This window comes from Gymnoscopelus braueri, assembly GCF_963280865.1.
Source record: "Gymnoscopelus braueri genome assembly, chromosome: 5".
Classification (NCBI taxonomy): Eukaryota; Metazoa; Chordata; class Actinopteri; order Myctophiformes; family Myctophidae; genus Gymnoscopelus; species Gymnoscopelus braueri.
The window spans coordinates 24620669-24645628 of record NC_137606.1 but is presented as its reverse complement, the minus strand read 5'-3'; positions in this window follow the sequence as shown (position 1 = coordinate 24645628).

Genomic DNA, 24960 nt, shown 5'->3' with positions numbered 1-24960 from the left:
AGAGGTCAAAAGTCAGAGTGTGAAAGTTGTTAGGCATGAGGAGACGCATGTGTGTATCGAAGTTTCATGGCTGTAGGTCAAACAGGGCATGAGTTGTACCTGTTCAAAGTCAATTGAGTGAAATAGCGCCACCCTTTGGCCAATGGTTGTGAGTTTCGGGTCTTTGCCATTTGGCATAGCCCTCTACCATATTGCCGAGTTTCGTAAAAAGTGACCACGCGGTTAGGCCAGAACTGCCAAAAACGGCGGAAGAAGAATAGTGAAAGCCAAGAGATGCAATAAGGCTTCGAGCCTGATAGGCCTCGAAACCTTAATTATAATAATAGGCCTATATATATATATATATATATATATATATATATATATATATATATATATATACAGTATATACATTATGTACTATAGGCCTATCTATCAGTTATTATTATTATAAACGATCAATCTATCTATCTATCTATCTATCTATCATTATGCATAGGCCTATATTCTAATCTATGTGATCTATCCATCTATCTTTCAACTTTTGCAATGAGATGAAGCGATTGGTTCATTGATATCTGAACGCAACAAATCAATTGAAATGATTCCCTCACAAAACTACTTTTTGTGGGCAACATATGGTATAAATAAAGGGGTTTTAAAGACTCATGTCATAGCGACAACATGGATCATCAGCGGATCAGATGACGGAGGCTCCTGATCATTCATAAAATAGCCGATCTACAAGCTCTTCTATTTTCAAACGATTTTCATACATTTTATACATCTGAAAACTTGTGAAATGGGACTTTCTGCATAATGAGTATTTTCTACTTTTGGTACATTAAGTATATTTTGATGCAGGTACTTTTGTACTTTTACTCAAGTACATTTTTAATACGGAACTTCTACTTGTAATAGAGTATACCTACATTGTAGTTTTGATACTTTACTTAAGTAAAACATTTGAGTACTTTTTCCATCACTGACACCACCACACACCCACACAAATGCAGAAGACGTGCTGCAGGCTGCAGCGGGGAGAGAAACACGTTTCAAAGCAGGCCAGCCAGATTGATCATCATCACACACACATGGTATGTCGGTGATGGAGGTTATAATTAATTAATTAATCATTAATTTAATGACAGTATGTAGGAGTATGTAACTTTAATATTCGTTTTTTTGTGGGTGTGTGTTTGGCGTCCGGCGTTCAATGGTCACATAGGCTGCAATACCCCGCTCCGCCCGGTGAGAACCAGGCACGGTCGGCAGACCGTGTGACAGTCCTCTGCCCTGGGAGCAAGGCTTCTCCCTGGGAGAGCTAGGGTGAGAGGCCGTCACGGAACACAACCGATTTTCCCCGCTTCCACGACTTGTTTGGTTGTATATCCTTTTATTTCAGACCATAAATATGCCATGTTCTTGACAAATCAAAATTTATATTACATAATACAGACATAATACAGACATTGCCTGAATGAGCTAGTCCCCGGGCTACTCAGATCATGCTGTGCTCTGATTGACTAGAATTCAGCTTTTAAAAGCTCATCAAAAAAATTAAAAAGCTGATTTGCATAGAGATAACATTGACGATAAAAGCTGATTCATTGTTCAGCTTGCCGCCGGTGTGAACGCAGCATTAACCACTTTCAACCTGATGTCCCTATTTTGGGCATGTCACTATAGGCTAAATGTTTCACACATTTTCAAAAGTAGCAAATCTACAAGCTCACAACGCATTGCATCTTTTCAGTACCTTTGCACAAAGCTGTCATACGCTATGTACAAAGTAGGGAATTCATTTTATTTTATTATAAAGATGAAATGGAGATACAAGGGCCCTCATTCATCAATGGAACGTAGAAACCAGCTTAAATTTGAGCGCAGGAATGAGTTTACGCTCACGTCCATGTGGGATTTATCAAGCAATCCTATACAGCCAATCCTAGCGTACATTTGGTCTGAGCTTTGATAAATCTGACGGCAGAAACCGACCATCATTTAAATAACACGCCCTTAAATATTCTCGAAACGCCCCGATTTTACGACATGAACGACCGGAATACGACCAAACAACATATGGAAAGCCAATAAGAACGAGTTTCCCCCACCCGCCTCGCTGCCTGTCATGTCCACATCCGACTACACACACACACACACACACACACACACACACACGCACACACACACACACACACACACACACCCCTACTTGCAAGCCCAACTGTGTAGCATTTTTCCACACTGTGTAAACAGCAGTCTTTCATGTATTCCGTAACGGTACAATTGTTAACAAGTAGGCTAGCAGCCTACATGAATGACACCAATCCCATTGTCATGAATGGAGTATGTTTGTATATATTAATCTAACACATTACCGACATGCACAGTTTGCTTTAGAGTTACACTAAAATAGAGCAATCATGTATTCCCTGTGAGTAACGGGCTGCTGTGAAGCCACGTTAATGAGAGATAGCCCGGCAAGGCAGTCATAATCTGAACGTTTGTGGAGTGATTGATGAGTGAATGCATAAACATTAACGGATGAAGGCTGGTGTGTGCTAGGATGGTTATATCTCCGATCTCCCATGGCCCAAATAAATCCACAGGGTGAAGATCACCTGAGCTGGGCACAGGTTTGGAGCGTCTGGTTTTTATCCTTAGCCCAGGTTGCACACAACTCCAGAGGACGTATCTTCTGTATATAAGTTTATATACTTATAGGGATTATTTAATGGTGTGTTAGATATACATTTTGGAGTGGATACATGTGTCCAGATACTTGTCAAATTGTTAGACAATGCTGCTCCGCGTGCCGTACGCTCAAGTCAAAGTCACGATTGAATGATAAATGCCGACAATTGCGGCGATCTCGCCGTACACCTGTTTTTTTGGTCTACACCACTTTGATAAATGAGGGCCAAGGTTTCTGCCCAACACCAATGGTTTTCAAACTACAGCATGGGAACAGGGGCGTCATGGGAAAAGGCAATCTCACAAAGAATTATTGCTCTACCTAAAGCTGACAATGGGATGTTGGTTACAAAAATACAGAAAATGGTTTCACGAGCTGACAAAGTCTGGTGGAGAGCGATGACTTACTGTATATATAGACCCAGCCGTACCGATGTAAAGATGACGCCACCAGTCTTTGTGAAACCATTTTCTTGGAAGGCTATAACAATGCATGTTTTTTTCAGATAATTACGTTTCTTCAGATATTGTTGGGCTTGTAGATCTGTTTTTGAAACATTTGGAAATATTGAACAATTGTGAAATGTTTCAATAATTGTGAAAAGTTTCCCTGGCACAGCTTTTCGGATTGGGGGTCGGCGTTCACATCAATCTGGGGGTCCTTGACATGAAAAGGTTTGTGAATCCCTGATCTATGACATATGCATCGTCGTACAAATTGTATTTTCTCACCTGTCATTGTGAAGATGCCAATATAAATGTTGATGTTGCGTCCCCCTATCATGGTGACTTCACTTCTGAATCCCACACATTTCTTCTCCTCCCTCATGGATTTCCTAGAAGCCCAGACCCCCATCGCCAGGATCAAGGCATAGAAGACCAACAGTGCTACCAACGCAGCTATGTTTAGAGCCATCGTGAAACTGTAACACAGAAATGCAAGCAGACAGGATGTGTAACATATTGAAATGTCCTTGATCTTGATCAATCTCTTACTGCTCCTGTTGCTGCCATGCATGACTGCCGCTGCCATCGGGTGAGTCTAATGATAAAATGTATTATTTATCAAGGAAATGTCATAATTAATGCTGGAAAATGCTTTCCCCTCAGAGGCAAAAGGACCATAGCCTACTGTGTCTGGAGAACACATGGGAGATGGGGCTGTTGCTAAACTGCACTGAATCGAAAGTAAATAACTGTTATTTTTATATAAACTTCTCATATCAGTTAAACCCCCTTTTTGTGCCCAACATGGGTACAACTTTTTTTTCCCCAGCCTATGAGACTTTACTTATTTGCCTCAGTAGCCGAGAACCCGCAATGGATTTGAGAAAAGGGCCTTCATGTTCTCGGCTCTGTCTGGAATGAACACTTTTTTGTTTGTTTTTTATCTGATTTTAAAGCTCAAATTACAGGCATGCTAAAGGCGATCAGAAGGTAGAATACATTTTATATATTGTATCTAAGTCTATTATTATACTATATACCTATTATTATATGGTATTATATTTAATAATATTATTATTATATATTATTATGTATTATTATTGTATATTAGTCCGTTATATTTATTTCATTTAACGTGACCTTGTCTCCTCAGCAGCCCAGCTACCCTCTAAAACAGTGGTTCTCAACCTTTTCAGGACGCGACCCCCCAAAATAATCATATATGAACTGGGGACCCCCCACCCTGACAAGCACTTGGAATTGTAGGAGTTGAGGCATTGAATTTAGTTTGACTCAGTTCCCACAGACAAATATTGTGAAAATAGCAGATCTACAAGCTCACAGCGCCTCGCAACACGAGACGTTGTGAGCTTGTAGATTGGCTATTTAAAAAATAAATACAAATGCCTCTTATATTATTTGACAATTTGGCCAATGTTCGACCAGTTTTTATAGTATAGTTTGTTGATTACTTTTGATGCATTAATCGTCTTTTTTCATTTAATACATTATAAAGGTATTAAAAAGGTCTTAAAAGTCCTTAAATTGTCACTTAACTGTCATCTGTCCCGACCCACAGGTTGAGAACCACTGCTCTAATCTACCCCCTCCTTATGTGTGTGTCCACAGAGAACTCCTTTTGAGCTGAGAAGTGCTTTGGATAGCCTGTCCATAGTGCTCGCACACAGTGTGATGCCTGCACTATTCGAACCATAGACTGTATTAAACAAGGACGAATGACATACAATAGATGTCATTGTGACTGGAGAGCTAGGACGTGGCTTCTGTGTTCATGATCTGAGAAGGATCCTGGAGGAAAGACACAGAAGTAGTGCTGTCAAAGTTAGCGCGTTATTGACACATTAACGCATGAGCGAATTAACCGCGAGGTGTGAATGAGCTGCACGCAAAGTTGTGTGTCCTCTCTCTCTCTCTCTCTAGTTACTAGTTACTCTAGTTACTAGTTACTTTTCAGATATAAATGATGATATTATGAAACATACATTAACCACTTAAGCCCTATTTTATACATAGGCTATTTGAAAATAGCCGATCTACAAGCGACGCGTTGTGAGCTTGTTGATCTGCTATTTTCAAACATTTTTGTACTTTTACTTTTGGTACTTTAAGTACATTCTGATACCAATACTTTTGTACTTTTACTCAAGTACATTTTTAATTCCAAACTTTTACTTGTAACAGAGTACTTCTGCATTGGAGTAGTGATACTTTTACTTAAGTAAAACATTTGAGTACTTTTTCCACCACTGATTAATAATAGCTCCGATAATATATAATATTTGTCAACTGTGATCTGCATGGACTCTCGGTTAGACACCGTTGTACTGGAGAAGTATAACTCTCGGTTAGACACCGTTGTACTGGAGAAGTATAACTCTCGGTTAGACACCGTTGCACTGGAGAAGTATAACTCTTGGTTAGACACCGTTGTACTGGAGAAGTATAACTCGGTTAGACACCGTTGTACTGGAGAAGTATAACTCGGTTGGACACCGTTGTGTGGAGACTCTGGCCGTTTCTCAATACCCGAACTTGTCTGTACTCCCGTCCTCACGAACTCGTGATACGTCATCAGTCGCTGCCCAAGTACTGTTCCAATTCTAAGTTCGCATTTGCCCAAGTACAGACCAAATACCCGGATGTGAACTTGATCCGCCCGGATCCGCCCCCTTTACCGAGCATGCTTCAGACTAGACTCGCTGAGGACTTTTCACAGCAGATTGCCCAGAATGCAACACCGCACCGGACCACCAGCGCTTGAAAAACAGGACCATTATGGCGGACACGGACCGCGGTAAGAAATGTCCGAATTCTTTTTTTGTTTTGCCACAGAATGTAATTTTAAGATTTATTTTAGGCTTGAATGTTGTTAATTAACTTCAAATCTGTGGCTGATTTGTGCACCGAACTTTCGGACGTTTGTGTAGCCGGCTAGCCGCTGTTAACCCGGCCGCAGATGACCGGCCCGTCAGACCACTGTACCCCGCCTAAGAAGCCTTATTTGCGGCCAGTACTTTTGAAAGTGTCCGCTGGTTCAGCTGGGTCTTCTTTGTAGTGGTTCAAATGAGATCTAATTAGTTGTGGATATATTTATTGGACTTCTATAGTCTCAGCCAATTTTGGGGAGATAGAACTGCCTCTGACTAATGTTTGATATGTGTTTATGCGAGTAGTATTAACGTTATTTTACTTCAATTGAAGGTATGCGTCCAGGGAGTTAATTCTGCACTGAGCTGTCAACGAGACTTTTCACCAAGCAAGAGGACTTCATCCAGAGAAATATGCATTTGTTTATCAGTTGTGGAAAAAGTACTCACATTTTTTACTTGAGTAAAAGTAACAATACTGCAATGTAGAAATACTCTGTTACAAGCAAAAGTCCGGAATTAAAAAATTACTTGAGTAAAAGTACAAAAGTATTGGTATAAAAATGTACTTAAATACCAAAAGTTGAAAGTAATCCTTATGCAGAATGTCCCATTTCACAAGTTTTCTAATGTATAAAATGTCTAGAAATCTTTTGAAAATAGCAGACCCTACAAGTCCTATAAGTGAGCTTGTAGATCGGCTATTTTCTAATGGGCGAAATGTAGATATGGCTGAAGTGGTTAATGTATGTTTTGTAATAATAATCTAAATCTACAAAGTAACTAGTAACTGAAGTTTTCTAATAATTGTAATGGAGTAGATTTGGAGTAGAAGTAGTGGAGTAAAAGTATTGGAAATTGGAAATACTCAAGTAAAGTATAAATACCTAAAGATTGCACGGTACAGTACTTGAGTAAATGTACTTTGTTGCTTTGACCACTGGTCTTTTGTCTCAGTTGGGCAAATTGGTTTGACTGAGTGCAAAGTTAGGATTCATAACTTTATAGTTCAACTTTATTAGTAAATTAGTCCATTTAACCTATTAGTATCCAACTTTAAAGTGGTACTTAACTGCCTCTTTTGTGTTCTTTTGATCAAATTTGCATGTAATTATTATTGAACAATTGCTACCAATGTGCATTTAAACTAACATACAGCATTACAATATTATTCAAGGGACAGATGTGGAAACCCAGGCCCTCATTACCTGGCGGGGGACCAATGACCGGTACTTCACTGGGAAGAAAAACACGTTTAAATCTGGATGGGAGTGAGTATTGAGTGCTTCTAGCATTTCCTATATATCTGGGCAGTGGTTGGTGTCAGATTTGGGCAGTGTCCATCTTTAATGATTTCTTATTATTGTAGTGGAAGTGAGTCAGTATTGTTGTTTTCTCAGGGAATTTGTTAAGACTTCAGGCCTGTCCATGACAGGCAAACAGGCAGGCAAGAAGTGGAATAATCTCAAAGATCGCTACAAGGTAATCTGAACATCTGCAAAGACGCAGCATTCCTTGAGTGAAAGTGTTACTTGGGAATGTGAATAGTCAGTTTCACAGTGTAGTAATTAGAACCCTATTTCCAGGAGCATAAAGATCCACCATCTGGGAAAGGGGTAGAGCCCGGTGATGCCACAGCTGCCACCTGGAAGTGGTACAGTCAGATGGATGCTGCTCTCGGGGGGCAGCACTAAATTAATGCCCCCCTGGTGGTTGCATCCAATATCACTGCCACTTCAGGTGGCGTGGTCCGCTTAGCGACCTCTAGCCTATCAGAAACAGAGGAAGCCAGGGAGAGCCAGCCAGAAAAAAATGAAGATTTGCTGGATTTCTTGCGAGAGCAGTCCGAGAGAGAAGAGGAGAAGCACAGGGAGGACTTGAGAAGAGAAGAGGAGAGGGAAAGGGCAGCCACACAGCGCTCAGAGAGATATCTGGCTCTGTTTGAGAAACTGGTGGACAAAATGTAGTGAAATAATCATATTTGAACTGCCCCCCACCCCCACCCCCATGACAAGCACTTGGAATTGTACGAGTTCAGGCATTACATTTAGTTGGACTTGGTTCCACAGATAAATATTGTGAAAATAGCCGAACTACGCTCACAGCGCGTCGTATTGCGAGGCGTTGTGAGCTTGTAGATCAGCTATTTTCACAATATTTGCCTCCTTCGTAGGTCAATATTTGGCCAATGTTGGACCATTTCTTATAGTTCAGTTTGATGTTTACTTTTGGCGTAGTAATGGTGTTCTTATTAGTTTATTTAAGGGGTATTTAAAGGTCTAGTAGTTCCTTTAAGAAATGTGCAGATACCCTGTGTACTTATACTGTGTGTTGGTTTGTTTACTTCGGAGTGAGCAAACAATGTTGCACTTTAACCCATTAAAACTGGGAAAGTATCTGTGTCATTTGCATCAGTCTTTTTACCACTTAAACCATATTTGATACTTTGGCTATTCACAAATGGCAGATGTTCAAGCTCACAGCGTGTCACTTTTTGCCGCACTTTGAGCTTGTAGATCTGCTATTTTTGAAAGAATTTTGAAAATGTATGCAAATATTTGAACACATATACATTTTTAACTAAAATCTTTGCTTCTCGGGGTCCCTGGAACAAAAAAGTTGGAACGAAGTTTGAGCACCACTGATATAGCAACATAAGTTTTTCAGAAAAGCCTCAGGTCTTAATGGATTAAGCTGTTCATCTGGGGACCCCCCCCCCCCCAAAAAAAAAACTAGGGGTACAGGAAGTACCTTGCTGGTGGATACAGGGCCTGCTTGTAGAAGCGTGATCGCCGCATGACAAGGGCATCATGTACAGTACCTGGTTGGCCAATGTATGTTGAATGTTAATGTTTTGAATAGCCAAATAAATCTTAAGATGACAGTCTTAATCTGAATGTTTTAGAAAATGTTTGGATACAATTTGCATTGGCTATTGATTTCATGTTTTGTCCCAAAACATGCCTAGCATTACTTGAAATACGTGCAGCCTAATGTACAGGGTCCCCACAGTCATGAAATTCCCTGAAATATTTCATAATTAGAAAAAACCTTTTCCAGTCCTGGAAAAGGTTTTGAATTTATCAAGGGTCGTGGAAAAATATTTGGCTATGCATTGTTTTTGGCTATTGATTTTGTTGATAAAAAACATTTTCCAAAACATGTACATTACACAAAACATGTAACATAAGTTAGTTTTTCGCCAAACAGGCTGTGTGATTGCAGCCTAAATGTATATCGGACGTGACAAAAAGAACAGATTAAGAGAAGACTGCACAAGCCATTATCCCCAATGCAATCTTGCGCTCTCTCCCTCTCTAACCATGGAAGAGAGACGTTGCCTTGGAATAAAATTATATTTGATACACATATTTGAACACAAGCAGATTGCTTTAAATTATCGTATATTTTTTCTTGTCAGGAATCCAGTGGAGAGCCGCCCCACCCCGGCCGGGAGGAAGCTGATGACCTGGAAAAGACCGGGGAAGCTTCCTCCCGCCCCCACCCTCCTGGCCGCGAGGAAGCTGAGGACCTGGAACAGACCGGCGAGGCTTCCTCCCGAAACAAATCCAGCATATCTTCATTTTTTTTTCTTAGGTCGTGGCTGGCTTTCCCTGGCTTCCTCTGCTTTCGAAGAAGGGCTAGAGGTCGCTAAGCGCACCACGCCACCTGCAGCTGTGGCACCACCGGGCTCTATCCCTTTGCCTGTTGGTGGGTCTTTATGCTCCTGAAAATAGGGTTCTAATTACTGCACCCCGGCCGGGAGGAAGCTGATGACCTGGAAAAGACCGGGGAAGCTTCCTCCCGGCCCCCCCCCCCCCTGCCCACAATGAAGCTGAGGACCTGGAGAAGACCGGCGAGGCTTCGGCCAGGTAAAAGTGACCAAAATGAAAATGCACTGTGATATGTTAGCTTGTAGATCTGTTCTTTTTGTCAGGTGACACCTTTACTGTAGTCTATCTAGGCAGAGGCATTGATAGCACACATGTTTAAAGGTCAATACCACTTTGGTAGGGGCTAGGGTTGTGTAGTTAACGTGCCATGATGTAACTCCAAAGGTGGACAAGAAATCAAAAATAATCGCTCCAACACAGATACCCTGCAGCACCAGTGAGGGCAAAAGCTTTCTGTTGATGTAGGGGGGGACCATTCGGACGTGGCACCCGTCTATGGCACCGGCAGCATGGCGCAATACCGTTCCCAGACAAGTCCCTCTCAGTGCCATCCCCCACCCCCCTGGCCGCGAGGAAGCTGAGGACCTGGAACAGAGCGGCGAGGCTTCCTCCCGGCTCCACCCCCTGCCCACAAGGAAGCTCAGGACGTGGAGTAGACCGGCGAGGCTTCGGTGAGGTAAAAGTGACCAAAATTAAAATGCACCGTGATATGTTGTTAGCTTGTAGATCTGTTCTTTTTGTCACGTGACACCTTTACTGGAGTCTATTTAACGTGCCATGGTGGACAAGATTAAGAAATCACAAATAATCGCTCCATTGATTAGAAATTTATCATTCTAAATATGCTCCTCATTGACTTACATTGTACATAAACATTGACATTATTATTAGCACATAAACGAATGTAAACAACGCTGATTCAGACGATATAGAACATCACCAAACCCAGTACTGTTTTGTTTATTCTAATAAAAATGTTAACTTCCTGTTGGTTTTACTAGTTGAAGACTGCGGATTGCCGTCTTGTTGAGATGCCATGTTGGCCTGCCTCTCTAGTGTTGTAAGTTTATCTAACTAGGCAATTTTTGTATTGGATAATGCTTTGTGTTAGTAATTAGCCTAGACTTGACAGTTTTGTTCTTATTAAAAATAGTAAAATCAACAGGAAGTTTCGATTTGCACTAAAAATACAAACAGTACTGGCTTTGGTGATGTTCTATATTGTCTGAATCAGCTTTGTTCGTTTATGTGCTAAAAGAGTGACGCGTGACAAGGGCATCATGTACAGTACCTGGTTGGCCAATGTAAACAGGAACCTGCCATTCGCATCACAGATACCCTGCAGGACCAGTGAGGGGAAAAGCTTCCTGTTAATGTAGCACTTTTTTTGTGGCAGTCTAGGGGGGACGATTCGGACGTGGCAACCGTCGATGGCACCGGCAGCATGGCGGAATACCGGATGTCCAGCTAGCCAGCGAAACTCGGCCCCCACCTCCTCCATGTCCTCGGGTCTGGGGAAATGAATCACTCTGTGGAGGAGCTCTGTCATCATTTCCTCCCAAGACCTTGTGGACCGTCCTGCAGATGGTGGAGATTGGCATCCCGAAGGCGTCTCCTGTCATCCTGTAGGACGCCCCACAGGCCAGCCAGTAAAGTGTCACCAGCACCTCAATTTCATGGCTCCATCCGTGGTCCTTCTCCCGGGGCAGCATATGGATGAGCATGGTCACACTCAACCTGGATAGCCGTAGGGCTGGTTTTGTGTCGCCACCGGCGAAGTACAGGGGACTGAGGAAGGGGACATGCTCATTCAATTGCGCATAGCGCACTGTGGGTTGGTCCTGTAAAAATCACGTCACAAAATGGCAAATATACAAGCTCATAGTGCGGCACTGTGCCACGCTATGAGCTTGTAGATCTGCATTTTTTTTAAAACTCTGGGACATTTGTGCACATCATTTTTTTTTTTTTTTTTTTTTTTTAAATCATTGCTTCTGTGGGGGTCCCTGGAATAAAACGTTTTGAGATGGGGGTCCGCGGCCAAATGTTTTCTAAATCCTAACAGTATGTTGTATAAGTGGTACTCCAACTTTGCCATGTCAAGGGCCCACAAAATGATATGTATTTAGCCGCGAACCCCCATCTCTAAATGTTGTTCCAGGGACCACCCAGAAGCACAGATCGGAGTTTAAAATGTTTGCTTTAAAACATATATATATACAAGTTTTGTTGTGCACAAATCTTCCACGATTTTTCAAAAAAATATCAGATACAGTAGACCAGCTCATAGTGAGCTTGTATGTCTGCTATTTTTGAATAGCCAAAGAAATCTTAAAATGACACACAGATGCTTTCCCGGTCTTAATGGGTTAACTGATTTTTTTTAATGCTTGGATCTAATTTGCATTGTCTATTGTCCCAAAACATGTCTAGCATTACTTGAAATACGTGCCACCTAATGTACACAGGATGTCATGTGACAAAAATAGTAGATCTACAAGCTAACGCGTTGCGTCATACATTGTTGCCTTGTAGATCTGTTCCTTTTGTCACGTGACACCTTTGCTGGAGTCTATCTAGGCAGTGGCATTGATAGCACACATGTTTAAAGGGCAAGACCACTTTGGTAGGGGTTGGGGTTGTGTAGTTACCTTGCCATGATGTAACTCCAAAGGTAGTCAAGAAGAAAAAAAAAATTGCTCCCTTGATTAGAAATTGATAATTCAAAATATGCTCCACATTGACTTACATTGTACAGTGAAACAGCTCTCAAAGTCACTCTTTTAGCACATAAAGAAACAAACTGATTCAGACAATGATCCAGATCCAGTCCGGGTTTTCTTCTTAATAAAAATAGTTAATCAACAGGAAGTTGATATTTTTATATAAAAAAAAAAACAGTACTGTGTTTGGTGATCTATATTGTCTGAATCAGCCTTGTTAGTGCTAAAAGAGTGACTTTAAGAACTGTTTCACTGTACTGTGTCAATGAGGAGCATATTTTGAATTCTCAATTTCTAATCAATGGAGCAATTATTTTTGATTTCTTGTCCACCTTGGACAGGTAACTACACAACCCAAACCTCTACCAAAGTAGAGGTTGGAACCCACTCCCACCTCACATCAAAGCCGCCCCCACTCTTGCCGTGTTCAAAACCCACCTTTTTAGACTCGCTTTCCCTGCTTAACCCAAACCAAATCTCACTTTCTTCCTCTAAGCCTTAGCCTTTTGTTTTTAGCCTTTTAACATCTTCTTTTTCTCCTAATAAAATTGTTTTTAAACTGTTTTGTAAAGCGACTTTGGGTACTAGAAAAGCGCTATATAAGTCTGATGTATTATTATTATTATTATTATTATTATTAAAGTGATCTTGCCCTTTTAAGATTATTGCACCATTGCTATACGCCTGGAATTGGGGCTAAATACTTTGGAAAAGTTTTGAAAATATTGCCTATATTGGCATAACTGATTATTTTACTTTTTTAAAATCTCATAGTGATTTCACCATAACATCAAAATATCAAGGTCCATATCACCCAAACCTACATTATTACATTATTATGTAATGAAGACCAGAGTTGCAACTGTACTTGGACCTATTTCTGTCTACACCACATCTCTTGAATTGCTGAAATCTTGCAGAATTATCAGACCAGAAAGCCACTGTAGCCTTATATGAAATATAGTGCTTTTCACTAATGACGTGTCCCACAGTTTATATAAAGGTTTATGTTTCACCATACATAAAGCTAGCCTTCATAGACATGACTCATGGGATATTCTGGTTTTGACTAATGATATACAATGTCACACAGATGAGGTACAGTATAGGTACTTTATTCACACTTATTTGTGTTTTATTTATGCTTACCAAGTAAACTGTGAAGTCTAGGCTAACTACTAACACAAAGCATGATCCAATACAAAAAATTGCCTAGTTAGATAAACTTACAACACTAGAGAGGCAGGCCAACATGGCATCTCTCCTCTGCCTCCTCAGCTCCATCCTGGCTCTCCTTGCACGGATTCTCCTCCTCCACTGGGCAGCCTCCTCTTCAGCCTCTAAATGCAGCATGCCTACAGCCACAGCAGCAACTACAAGACGCTTCTGGTCCATTTTTGTCCCGTTCTCACTTTTAAAATGCTTGTCTTTCTTATAATATCAATATAATATCTAATAATAAAATACAGTGATTTTGTTTGAATATGATGGAATATGATTAAGGATTACTGTGATTATGGTAAGCTCACATTTCATATCACACACACACGATACAGTAAGAACTCCTGTAAGTTATTAAAAGTAAAAAAAATAAAATAAATAAAACGTTTTTTAAGAAACGTTTATTTTGATTTTTTTTTATGCATGGGCAGGGACCACCTGCAATACCTTTGCGGACCACCAGTGGTCCGCGGACCACCGGTTGAAAACCCCTGGAATAGGCCTTCATATGCATATTTCTATACGCTTTTTAAAAAATATAACAGTAAATGGGATATTAACATGTATTTCTCTTTTAAAAACGAAAAGAGGCAGTGTTTTATTTAAATTTTATTTTTTATAGAATGTTTTGTTGTAAACAGCACATTAAACTTATTTTATACTCCGTTGTACAAAAATAACGAGATGGTGACGTCATCGAGTACGCTGCCGTTCCAACTACCGTACTCCCGTTCTCCCGTCCTCCCGTCCTCGGAAGTACGCTGCCGTTCCAACTACCGTACTCCCCTCCTCCCGTCCTCCCGTCCTCGGAAGTTCCTACTTCCGAGGCGAACTTGCAAGTCTGAACTTCCAAGGACGCAAGTCCATGCTTCCCAAGTTCGGGTATTGAGAAACGGCCTCTGTCGCACACGTTGTAGCAGCAGCAGCAGCACACCCCCCACACACACACACACACACACACACACACACACACACACACACACACACACACACACACACACAAACACACACTGTTAGGCTACGCTACACAGAGAGAGAGAGAGAGAGAGAGAGAGAGTGAGACGGCATGAGGAGCTCAGTGGTGCTTAAATGAAGAAAATGTGCACAGAATATCATCTAAAACTATGCTAAATAAACCCCAAAAAAATATCAAAAATAAAGTCGGAACTTTATCTAAATTACCTTTATATTTATTGGACACTTACATTTTTTTAGGTACATTCTGTAATTTATGAAAATGTATTTTAAGGTGACATTTCAATGCTCTTAAATGAACAAAGGATCACAGAAAATCACCTGAAACTATGCTAAATATGTCCAAAACATATCAAAAATAAAATCGGGGCTTTATTGTGGCTTAAATAGATTCAAGTCGACACTTATTAATGTTTTGGTGCATTCTATAATTTAATAAAACATTCTGATGCCTCCATAGTCTGTCTACTTCTCTGCAGTGCCTGTAGGCAACAATGGCCGCCGTTCAAAAATGTTCAGACCAGAGAGGGGGCGTCTCCCTGCATGAATCCAAGTTGCAGCAACCAATCGGTGGCAAACAACCAATGATGAATTATGTTTTTGTGATACTTTAGACTTGACTTTAATGCATATATTTTGTATCACATGTTTACTAGTTTTCACGGAGCTTCAGAACCTGCATCTGTTTGAAACTCCTCTGTCTCATCATTATCATACTTACCAAGCCGCGAGGGGAAGTTATAGCCTCTGCCAGTTCATACTTTTTTTTTTTTACCTACCTAACTTCATTAGGGGGAAGACATGATTAATGAGTGATTATGATAAGCGTACATTTCATATACTGTACACCATACAGTAAGAACTCCTATAACTTTCACCAGAAAAACAATATATATATATATATTAAAAACCATATTGCATACTGTATGATATCATAATTTAACATAATGTCACATTTTAATATGACAATGGGACAATAGATTGTGACATCCTAGGGAGGGTTTTCTCTGTTTAATTGTATCACTTGGGGAAGGTCATTGTGTTTTTTTATTTTCTTTTAACGACAGGTCGTTAAAAGAACGACCTGTCCTTAAGTATTTGTATGATGTATTTATTTTGGCCATCAGTTATTTGTGGGTCATTTCCTTATTTTGTGTATGAGTGTGGGTACGTTTAAAACCGTTCAATACTTGATCTATAGTTCTGGGATCGACTAGTGTGTTGTTTTGGTGAGTCTGTGATCGATTGCTTTGGTCCTCAATCCTGAAGAGTGCGTCACAGTTGATCCTGCGCGTGCGCAAATGGTTGTTTTGATCATTTAACTCTCAGCGCCAGAGAAAGCATTGCATGTAGATGGTTGGTAAGATGAATGTGCATGACTAATGGTTTTTCTGTGGGATAAACGCCTTTATTGTATTTGTGTATGTTGCTTATATATTTATGTATGTTTTCGTATGATTGGCGTTATTTTCTTTTTGTGTGTTTATGTGTTTTATGCAGTTAAATAACCTTCAAATGTTACGCCACAACAACTCATGCTACAGTAGCTAGCAGCCATATCACAAGAGCTAATGTGTGTGCTAGTGTCTCAAGGCCTGGCTGATGGAAACCGGTACTGTGTGGTACTTAACCCGTGTATGTTAATGTGTGAGTGTTCATAAATAACCCAAAGTCAGTATCAATGTTACGTGTTTTGATGTGTCGTAGTCGCGTCGAGTGATTGCCACCATTTACTACATGAATACGTCCCTAGACAGACAAATAGATCTTGAGTTACTGTTGAGCTCTAGATATCTGTTAGCCCCATTAAGAACCTGTGAACATGATGCTGTTAAAATATTGTGCATTTATATTTAAGAATGTCAGATTGTATGTAATTGTTTTGTTGTGAAACTTTTATATAAAGTACACTGTGTTTGAGCAAAGACACACAGAGTGTAATTCATTCATTCACACGTTGTCCTTTTGCATAACATTTCACAGTAACCAAGAAGCTGTCTTTGTGTTGTTTTGCTAAGAAATGTACTTTGAGATTAAGTGTTGTGTTTTAACCCATGTTGTCAGCTATGTGAGTTAAGTAACAAAGGGGCTAACAAATTACAGGGATGTACTTAAATTCATTATTATTGTACAATTCCCATGGTGGAGCTCTACCCTTCAACGTCAAGTCTGGCCCCTCAGCCCCTGTGATCTGCACTCCAGTCCACATAGGCCTACTGTCTCCGTTAACCACGACCTGCTACGCCTGAGATCTTCACTGTAGTTCAACTTTGAGCAGAAATTAATAAGCAATATTGACAATGATTTAATAAGAGTGCGTGGCTCAGCTTTGGGGGTACTATGCGTCTGTACGTTGATTTGAGTCATTTCCCATCGTCAGAATCAATTGCACAGCAGTGTCATTAGATGACATTGTCATATGTTTTGATCGATGTAAATGAGGCTATTCATAATAAATGACAGTTTTGATTGGCCACATTCCATATGCTAATGCAGGGGTGCCCACACTTTTTTAACTTGAGTTCTACTATTGAAATTGCCAGCTCAAGGTGATCTACCACTCGCGCGTGCATGAGTGGTAGGCATGGTGGTAGGCATGGTGGGCGAAATTTGCGTGGTTTTGGGTGGATTTCTTTTTCTTTTTTCTGTTTTTTGGTTGGTTTTTGTTAGTTTCTTTTCCGTTTTTTGGTTACCTTATTTCGGTTTTAGGGTTAGGGTCAGGATTAGGTTATTTAATTATTATTTTTGCCTGATTTTACCGATTTATTATAAAAAAAATGTAATTCATTCATTTTATTTACCAACCAACAAATAATTATTATCCCATTAATGAAAATACTTAAACATTTACCTATGGGGGCTAAATAACAACATTAAAGGCGGTTACACACCGGCGAATATGCGAATATAGGCCTACGCAAAATTCGGACTCGTTCCGAATAATTAAAAGACGCTTTTTTCGCTCCGCGAAACTGGTTTGGAAGCTTGCATTGACTTTATAAGGTTTAAAAAAAAAACGTATTATTCGCATGAAAAAAATCGCCCCGGTGTGTAAGGACCTTAAGGCATTAGGACTGTTTCAATATTTTTCCTGGCGCCCCCCCCATTTAGTGCCGCGCCACCATTTTCTGCCACAGCGCCACCTAGAGCCTGAAAAAAAAAAAAAAAAAAAATTTTTTTTTTTTTTTTTTTTTTCAGGGGCTGCATTGCAGGTGGTCTACCTGCGCAGCCTCTGCGGTCTACTGGTCGATCGCGATCGACGTAATGGGCACCCCTGTGCTAATGCTAATCTACCAAATAAATCTACAAAATATTTGTAAAATAATATGTATATATGTCTGTAAAGGTTGAGTCTCCTGTTGGTGGTCTTGTATCAGTATCCCTGCTTCATCTCTCTGTCAGCTAAGGGGTCCTTGGCTGAAAAAATTGGGGCCTGTGCCCTGGTACATATCAAACGGGGGTCCTTAAAATTAAAGAGCCAGAATCACTGGCCTAGATAGTCATTTAGGCTAATGACCACATAGTAGACTATGTCTTCCTAGCTTACCAATCACAGCATTCAAGTAACACAAATCTACAGGTTGATAATGTTTTATTTGTTCTTACAAAATTGTGGCCACAAGTAGCCTATGTTATATCAAGTTATTGTTATGATGGTTATATGAACATTACAGGTCCACAAAAGGAACCCACGACAACAGGTGATTTAGCCTCATATATATATATTAGCACATTTTCGTCATGTAGGCAATAGAGGGAAGTTTATTTATTTATGGTCAACATGTACTTACTGGCAGTATGGACGATCGGTAGCTTAGCTACCTACTTAGCATAGTTTGGATCTACTATTGTGAAATATTGCATTTTTACGTTTAATACTTTATTTTGATGGCATAGTTTGGATCTGCTATGGTGAAATATAGCATTTCGGTAGCTTAGCTACGTACTTACCATAGTTTGGATCTGAATGAATACATTGGATAACATATTGTAGGAGCCAAATGGGCACAAATTGATGTGATTGACAAAGGCACGCATTGGCACATTGGTTGGTGGGAGTGTCGCTATGGGTGGCCTCAGTGGCTATAAATAATGGCTCTCACCTGCTCACCTTTATTGGTTGGTTTGCCCATGGAGGCAGGGTGAGCTGGGAGAGCTATGTTTTGTTGACCGCTTTTGTTTTATTGGTTATTGCTCACTGTTTAAATTATTCGATTTCTTGGCACATATTTATTACATTATTTATTCATTGTAAATTGTAATAATTGGTGACACTGAACTTGAAAGTAAAGCATTTTAAACTGGAGCATTCGTTTCGAATTGAATCTTTTAATGCGCGTCATACAGTTTTAAATCTCCCAGGCTTAGCCTGCCGGCTGATCTTATATTGGGTTTGTTATCAGCCGCAATACATATTATCCAGTGAGAGAGTGTGTGACGCGTTGTGGGCTTGTAGATCTGCTATTTTCAAAAACTTTGACAAAATGTGAAAAACTTGCAATGTTTTTGCAAACATTTTTAGACCACAAATGTTATGGTGGTCCCTGGCACTAACCTCGTGGTTGGACATACAGTCAGTGGAAAAAGCATGCACATTTTTTTACTTTAGTGAAAGTATCAATACTGCAATGTAGAAAATGTAAAATGACTATGTTATAAGTAAATGTCCGGAATTAAAAATGTGCTTGAGTAAAAGTACAAAAACATTGGTATCTAAATGTACTTAAAGTACCAAAACTAGAAAGTAGGCTACTCATTATGCAGAATATCCCATTGCACAAGCTGTCAAATGTGTGACATCTTTTGGAAATAGCAGATCTACAAGATCTGTGAGCTTGTAGATCGGCTATTTTCGAATGGACGAAATGTTTATAGGGGTGAAGTGGTTAATGTAAGTTTTGTAATAATAATCGAAATCTACAAAGTAGTACTGAAGTTGTCAAATAAAAAAAGGTAGGCCTACTGCCACATAACACTACAGGCCTTCACATAATGAACATAGGCCTACTGTAGTGTGCACATAACACTATAAATAGCAAGGTTAACATTAGCCTAGTACTGTAGTAGTTCAGATGACACCTTGTCAAAACAACTATACAGGAAAAAAGCAACACATCACTGTGGGTGGAAACACGATCGCGTCGTCCGTCACCAGCGTCATGGCCGAACTTCAACCTGTTTTTTGCACTTTCTCCATTACAACCCGTACATCTACATAAACGTTCAGGTTTCAAATATAAAGTGCGTACCCCATGGCCATGGATGTTACAATTATATACGGGCCGTCAGAAGTACCTGTGTCTTCCGTATTGTTCAATGAAAAGCATTCTAATTCGATCAATGGCCTCTTTCTCCGAATTTTCTCCATGCTTTCAACTAAGCGACCCTAGCGGTTGGGAGGTGTATTGCACTCTGATACATTGTAACTGTATGAGGAAATGGCCGTCGATCGGATTAAAATGCTTTTTATTGAACAACACGGAATAAACGGATACTGTTGAGGAACCGTACATCATTATAACGTCCGTGGCCACGAGGTAAGTACTACATTTATATTTGAAATCTGAACGTTTATGTAGATGTAGGGCCGTAAATGGAGAAAGTGCAAACACCAGGTTGAAGTTCATCAATGACGGTCGTGACAGACGATTGTCTTAAGATCAGTAGTATATCCATTGTCAGACAAACCAAAACACGAAAATATTTCTGGCAAACACAATAACGCACGCTGCACACACACACACACACACACACACACACACACACACACACACACACACACACACACACACACACACACACACACACACACACACACACACACACACACACACACACACACACACACACACACAAGATTGTCGCGGGGGAGGGGCTACATGGAGCTAGATGCTATAGCCCGAAGGGACAGTCAGGGGTTTGATTGGTTGTTGTTGGTTGTCAGGGCAATATCACAACCAATCGGTGGACGGCCAACAAATGATGACACGTTTCAGACCGTTTTTTTAGCAAACCCGCCCCCTTTTTCCCACAAACAAAGCGTTCCTTACCAAACTCCGCCCCTTTTTCACCGACGCCCCGCCTCTCTTTAAATAGCTTCAGAGGTTAACTCCCCCTTTTGGCCAGATGGCTGTTATCTGTCTGTTAGACTGGAGCTACTCTCCAGTCAAAAAGGAGGTGAAAAAACTAAGGGGATGTGACAGTTTCTATACAGACCCATTTTGAAGCTTTTAGTTCAGTGATTTCAAATCCACCATCAGGCCTGAGCTACTCTCCACTGTTACCATGCCTGGGTATTGTTATTATGCTGTGGGAACCCCCTCACGGACCCCTGGGGGTCCCCGGACCTTCAAAACATTGACATACAAAACATAACTTTCATTGAGTGCACTTTAGCTTTTTTTCTCTCTCTTTAGCTTCCTTATGCCTACAAACGTATAATGTATGTACAAGCAAATTATGTATAATATCAGTATCATAAAAATAGATGAAGATCAGATAACCTTATTTGGTCTGAAATCCAGAAGATGTGTTGATCAAGCTGGGAGATGGAGCCTCATTGTCAAAAAGTCCAGGTGTGATCAAGGACACACTTGCCTCTGTAGTTATAGTACCAGTCTGTTTAATGTTTCACAGACAGATGAAATGACAAACTGTTTGATGCGCTTCATCAAACAGGTTTGTTTAAACCACCCGTGTGTAATGACATCAATCAATAATGGTGTGTGCTACTGACAGACAGGGAACGTTCCGCACCAGAAAGTTTTAATCACTTCATGTTTTTGTTTTTTTTAACCTTACAGGGAACGTTCCGCACCATGTATCTTTAATACATACAATACAATGTTTTTACACTTTTTAACCTTACATGAAATCAATTATTTATTCATATTATGAAATTATGAATTAGCCATTTTAGTATTTTTATAGTTAGCACTTACACTCCCATAAAATCACTCATTATTTGAAATGTGGGGTTTTCTAGCAACCAAATTATGAAAAGAACAAACTAAATGTTTGAATTTGACTTTCTTATGTACATGTACGTGACTTAGTTGGCCTTGTGTGTGGTGTGCCTTATTCTAAGTGTAGTGACACTGACTGAGATGGAGATCCTTCAATTAACATGGTTACAAAACTGTGTAATGGAAGATGCCATCAAGACTTGTTTCATTAGTGTTTATTTTGTTTGTATATTTAAACTTGGTCAACATTTCTTGTTTTCATACATTTTATGTGCACTATGCAGTTTATTGCTATTAAAATAAACGCAATCTTGGTTGTAATTTTGTATATTCATTATTTTACATGATAATTATTTTTTTTACATAATGTATGCAAATAATACTAATAAGGAAAGGTTCCATGATTTAGTTATTTGGAAGAGATTAATTTATGAACATCCAAACAGACTTAGACTCTCAGATCACCTATCTCAATTATTAGCAAAAATATGTCTACTGTATGTCCTGGTTTCAGACAAATTGTTACATTGTTTATGACAATTATACTAATTACAAATGGATGCATGATTTAGTTATGGCAAGATGACACATTTCTGGATATGGAAATAATAAACAGACTTTATGTCTATACAGTAGCTATTTCCTGGTTTCAGCTTATTTTCTCCGCCAGGCCGAAAGGCATGGCGAGAGAATATGTTTTGCACCCTGTCCGTCCGTCCGTGTGTCCGTCTGTGTGTCCATCCGTCCGTCTGTCCATCTGTCTGTGAACAGCTTATCTCCGGCACCGTTGGCCCGCTTGCTGCGAAACTGTGCACACTCACTCCCTGGATGCCAATACAGAACCTCTGCCCCAAATGTTTCACTTGGGCCTGTTATAGTGCCACCAGGAGGCCGATTTGTGCAAAAAAAAATGTTTTATATTACTCCTACAGATTTTAACCGCAAATCGGTACACAGTATCTGAGTAGTCATGTGATCAACACGGGGCCGAGGAAGAAATGCCACCCTTTTCAGATTTGGCCTGTTAAAGCGCCACCAGCAGGTTTAATTTAGCAAAACACATTTTTGGTCCGATTGCCGTGCAAGGCTTAAGAAGAAATTGCACCCCTTTTCACATTGGCTTATTATAGCGCCACCAGGAGGCCACAATAACATACCTGACCTGGCGGAGACCTGTGCTCCGAGGAGCACTTTTTCTAGTTTATTACATAATTTATGCCCATTGTGCTGATGACCAAGGGTTGCATGATTTAGTTATTGTACGGTAATAATATCTGGACATGTAAACATAGACTTAAATCTATGCCTACTGCCTCTGTAGTTACAGTTCCAGTCTGCTTGATGTTTAACAGACAGAAATGAAATGAAATGACAAACTGTTTGATGAGCGTCATAAAACAGGTTTGTTTAAACCACCCGTGTGTAATGACATGCACTCATGCATCAGTCAATAATGGTCCAGTGTGTGCACTGACAGACAGGGAACGATCCGCGTCAAAAAGTTTAATACATACACAAAAAAATGATTTTAACCTTACATGAAATCTATTATTTATTTGTTATGAAAAGCAATTTTTGTATTTTTATAGTTAGCACTTACACTCCCAACGAAATCACTCATTATTTGAAATGTGGGGTTTTCTTGCAACTAAATAGAAGAACAAATTAAATGTTTGAATGTGACTTTCTTATGTACATGTGCGTGACTTAGTTGGCCTTGTGTGTGGTGTGCCTTATTCTAAGTGTAGTGTCACTGACCAGTGGCTTCATCTTTTGCACCATGCCATCTGCATTATTCACTTTTGCATCTAGGCCAGAATTCACTGGCTAGGAAGTGCACTCTATGGATCCCAAGGTCCTCCGACCTAAAACACAAAATTGCAATCTTAATTTCAAATTGAATGTCTTTTTATTTTCTTAACCTTTACTAAACTCTGTTCACTTGCTTATGTTAGTTTCTTCTTTCTTCTTAAAACCATGTAACAACTGCAAATATTAACACATTAAGTATCCACAAAACGGGTAGGCTAATCTCAAAATGCAAGGTTAATAGATCTGAGTCCTGTGTTGCAATTTTCAAGATTAACCGCTTCTCAGACCACCTTAACTTAAGCATTGTGATAGAGAACTTCTTGGCTTTTAGCTTGAAACACAGTTTGTCACCAACTATCCTGGATGAATTTATCTTGGATTAGCCATGAATCGGTTTCATGAAAGCTGAGTTAACTCGCCAGATTAATTTAGCCAGTAAACCTGGATATCATCAGAGGACGCCGGTCAGAGAGAGAGGACGTGAGAGGACGCTGGCGCTGCTTTGTTCGCCGCTTCTCCGTCTGAGATTAGGTCTGAGATTAGGTTTTAGGTTTGAATTTTAGGTTGAGTTTTGGTCAGTTTAGTCAGTTTAGTCCCTTTTCTTAATCTATTTTCTTTTGTCGCCAATTACCTTATTTACCCTCCTCTGTTTATTTAACTTCCCTTATGTTATAACCCGTTCCTGGACCTACCTGGTGCTGTTAGCTGGTGCTAGCTACCTCCAGCTGTCAACTCGGGCTGCAACTCCTCCTGGACCCGCTCCACCTACACACTCCAGCCGGATCTGTCTCTGCCTTCTTTCTGATCCACTCATCACCCAACCGATCACTTTTTCCGCTCGAAAGCTGCTGCCTCTTGCCCTAGGTTGGTGGTGTGGTTGACGGGTCGATCCTCACTCGTCGCGAGCCCGGGGCAGCAAGCTGTTGGGGTGGCACGCTCGCGAAGGCTAGTTGGCTACCCCCACACAGCTTTTTTAACCCCCATCTCCTCTGCCCCGGAGCTTGTCCTCGTTGTCGGCCGGCTCGTCTTCTCTCACCACCGGCCTGGGGCTGATCAGCACGCTAACCAGCTAGCCTGGCTCCTGCCACTGCCTAGGCGGCTATCGGCTAACGTTTAATAACAACCGCACGTTGCCTCGCGTGCTCCTCCTGCTTTCCACGGACAATAGCCCCACTCCTCTGCCATGCTGTGGATGTTTGTGTTGTGCCTGTTTCTCCACTCCTGGCCAACAAGTTTGAAGTGGCCACTGGCCAGCGAATCCACTTCAACGTCCATCTCCGACATCTCCCACAGCATGCCACTCAAATTCTCCGCCTCACATCTGCTTGAACTTAATAAAAACATCCCCATCTCATCGCGCATCACAGCAGCCATCAGTAAACACGGACTTCTTCGCCGAACCAGATATATCCACCGTAGCTCACGCAGAAAGTTTATTTACCCCCGGACTGACCACTGTATCCCCACACTCTGGACAAACAACCGCCCCGCCTCCGATGTCGTCATACGTCATCACACTCACAACAACAAACCACACGTGCGCTCTGCCTATCTGCGACCACTCACCAAAGCCCCCCCC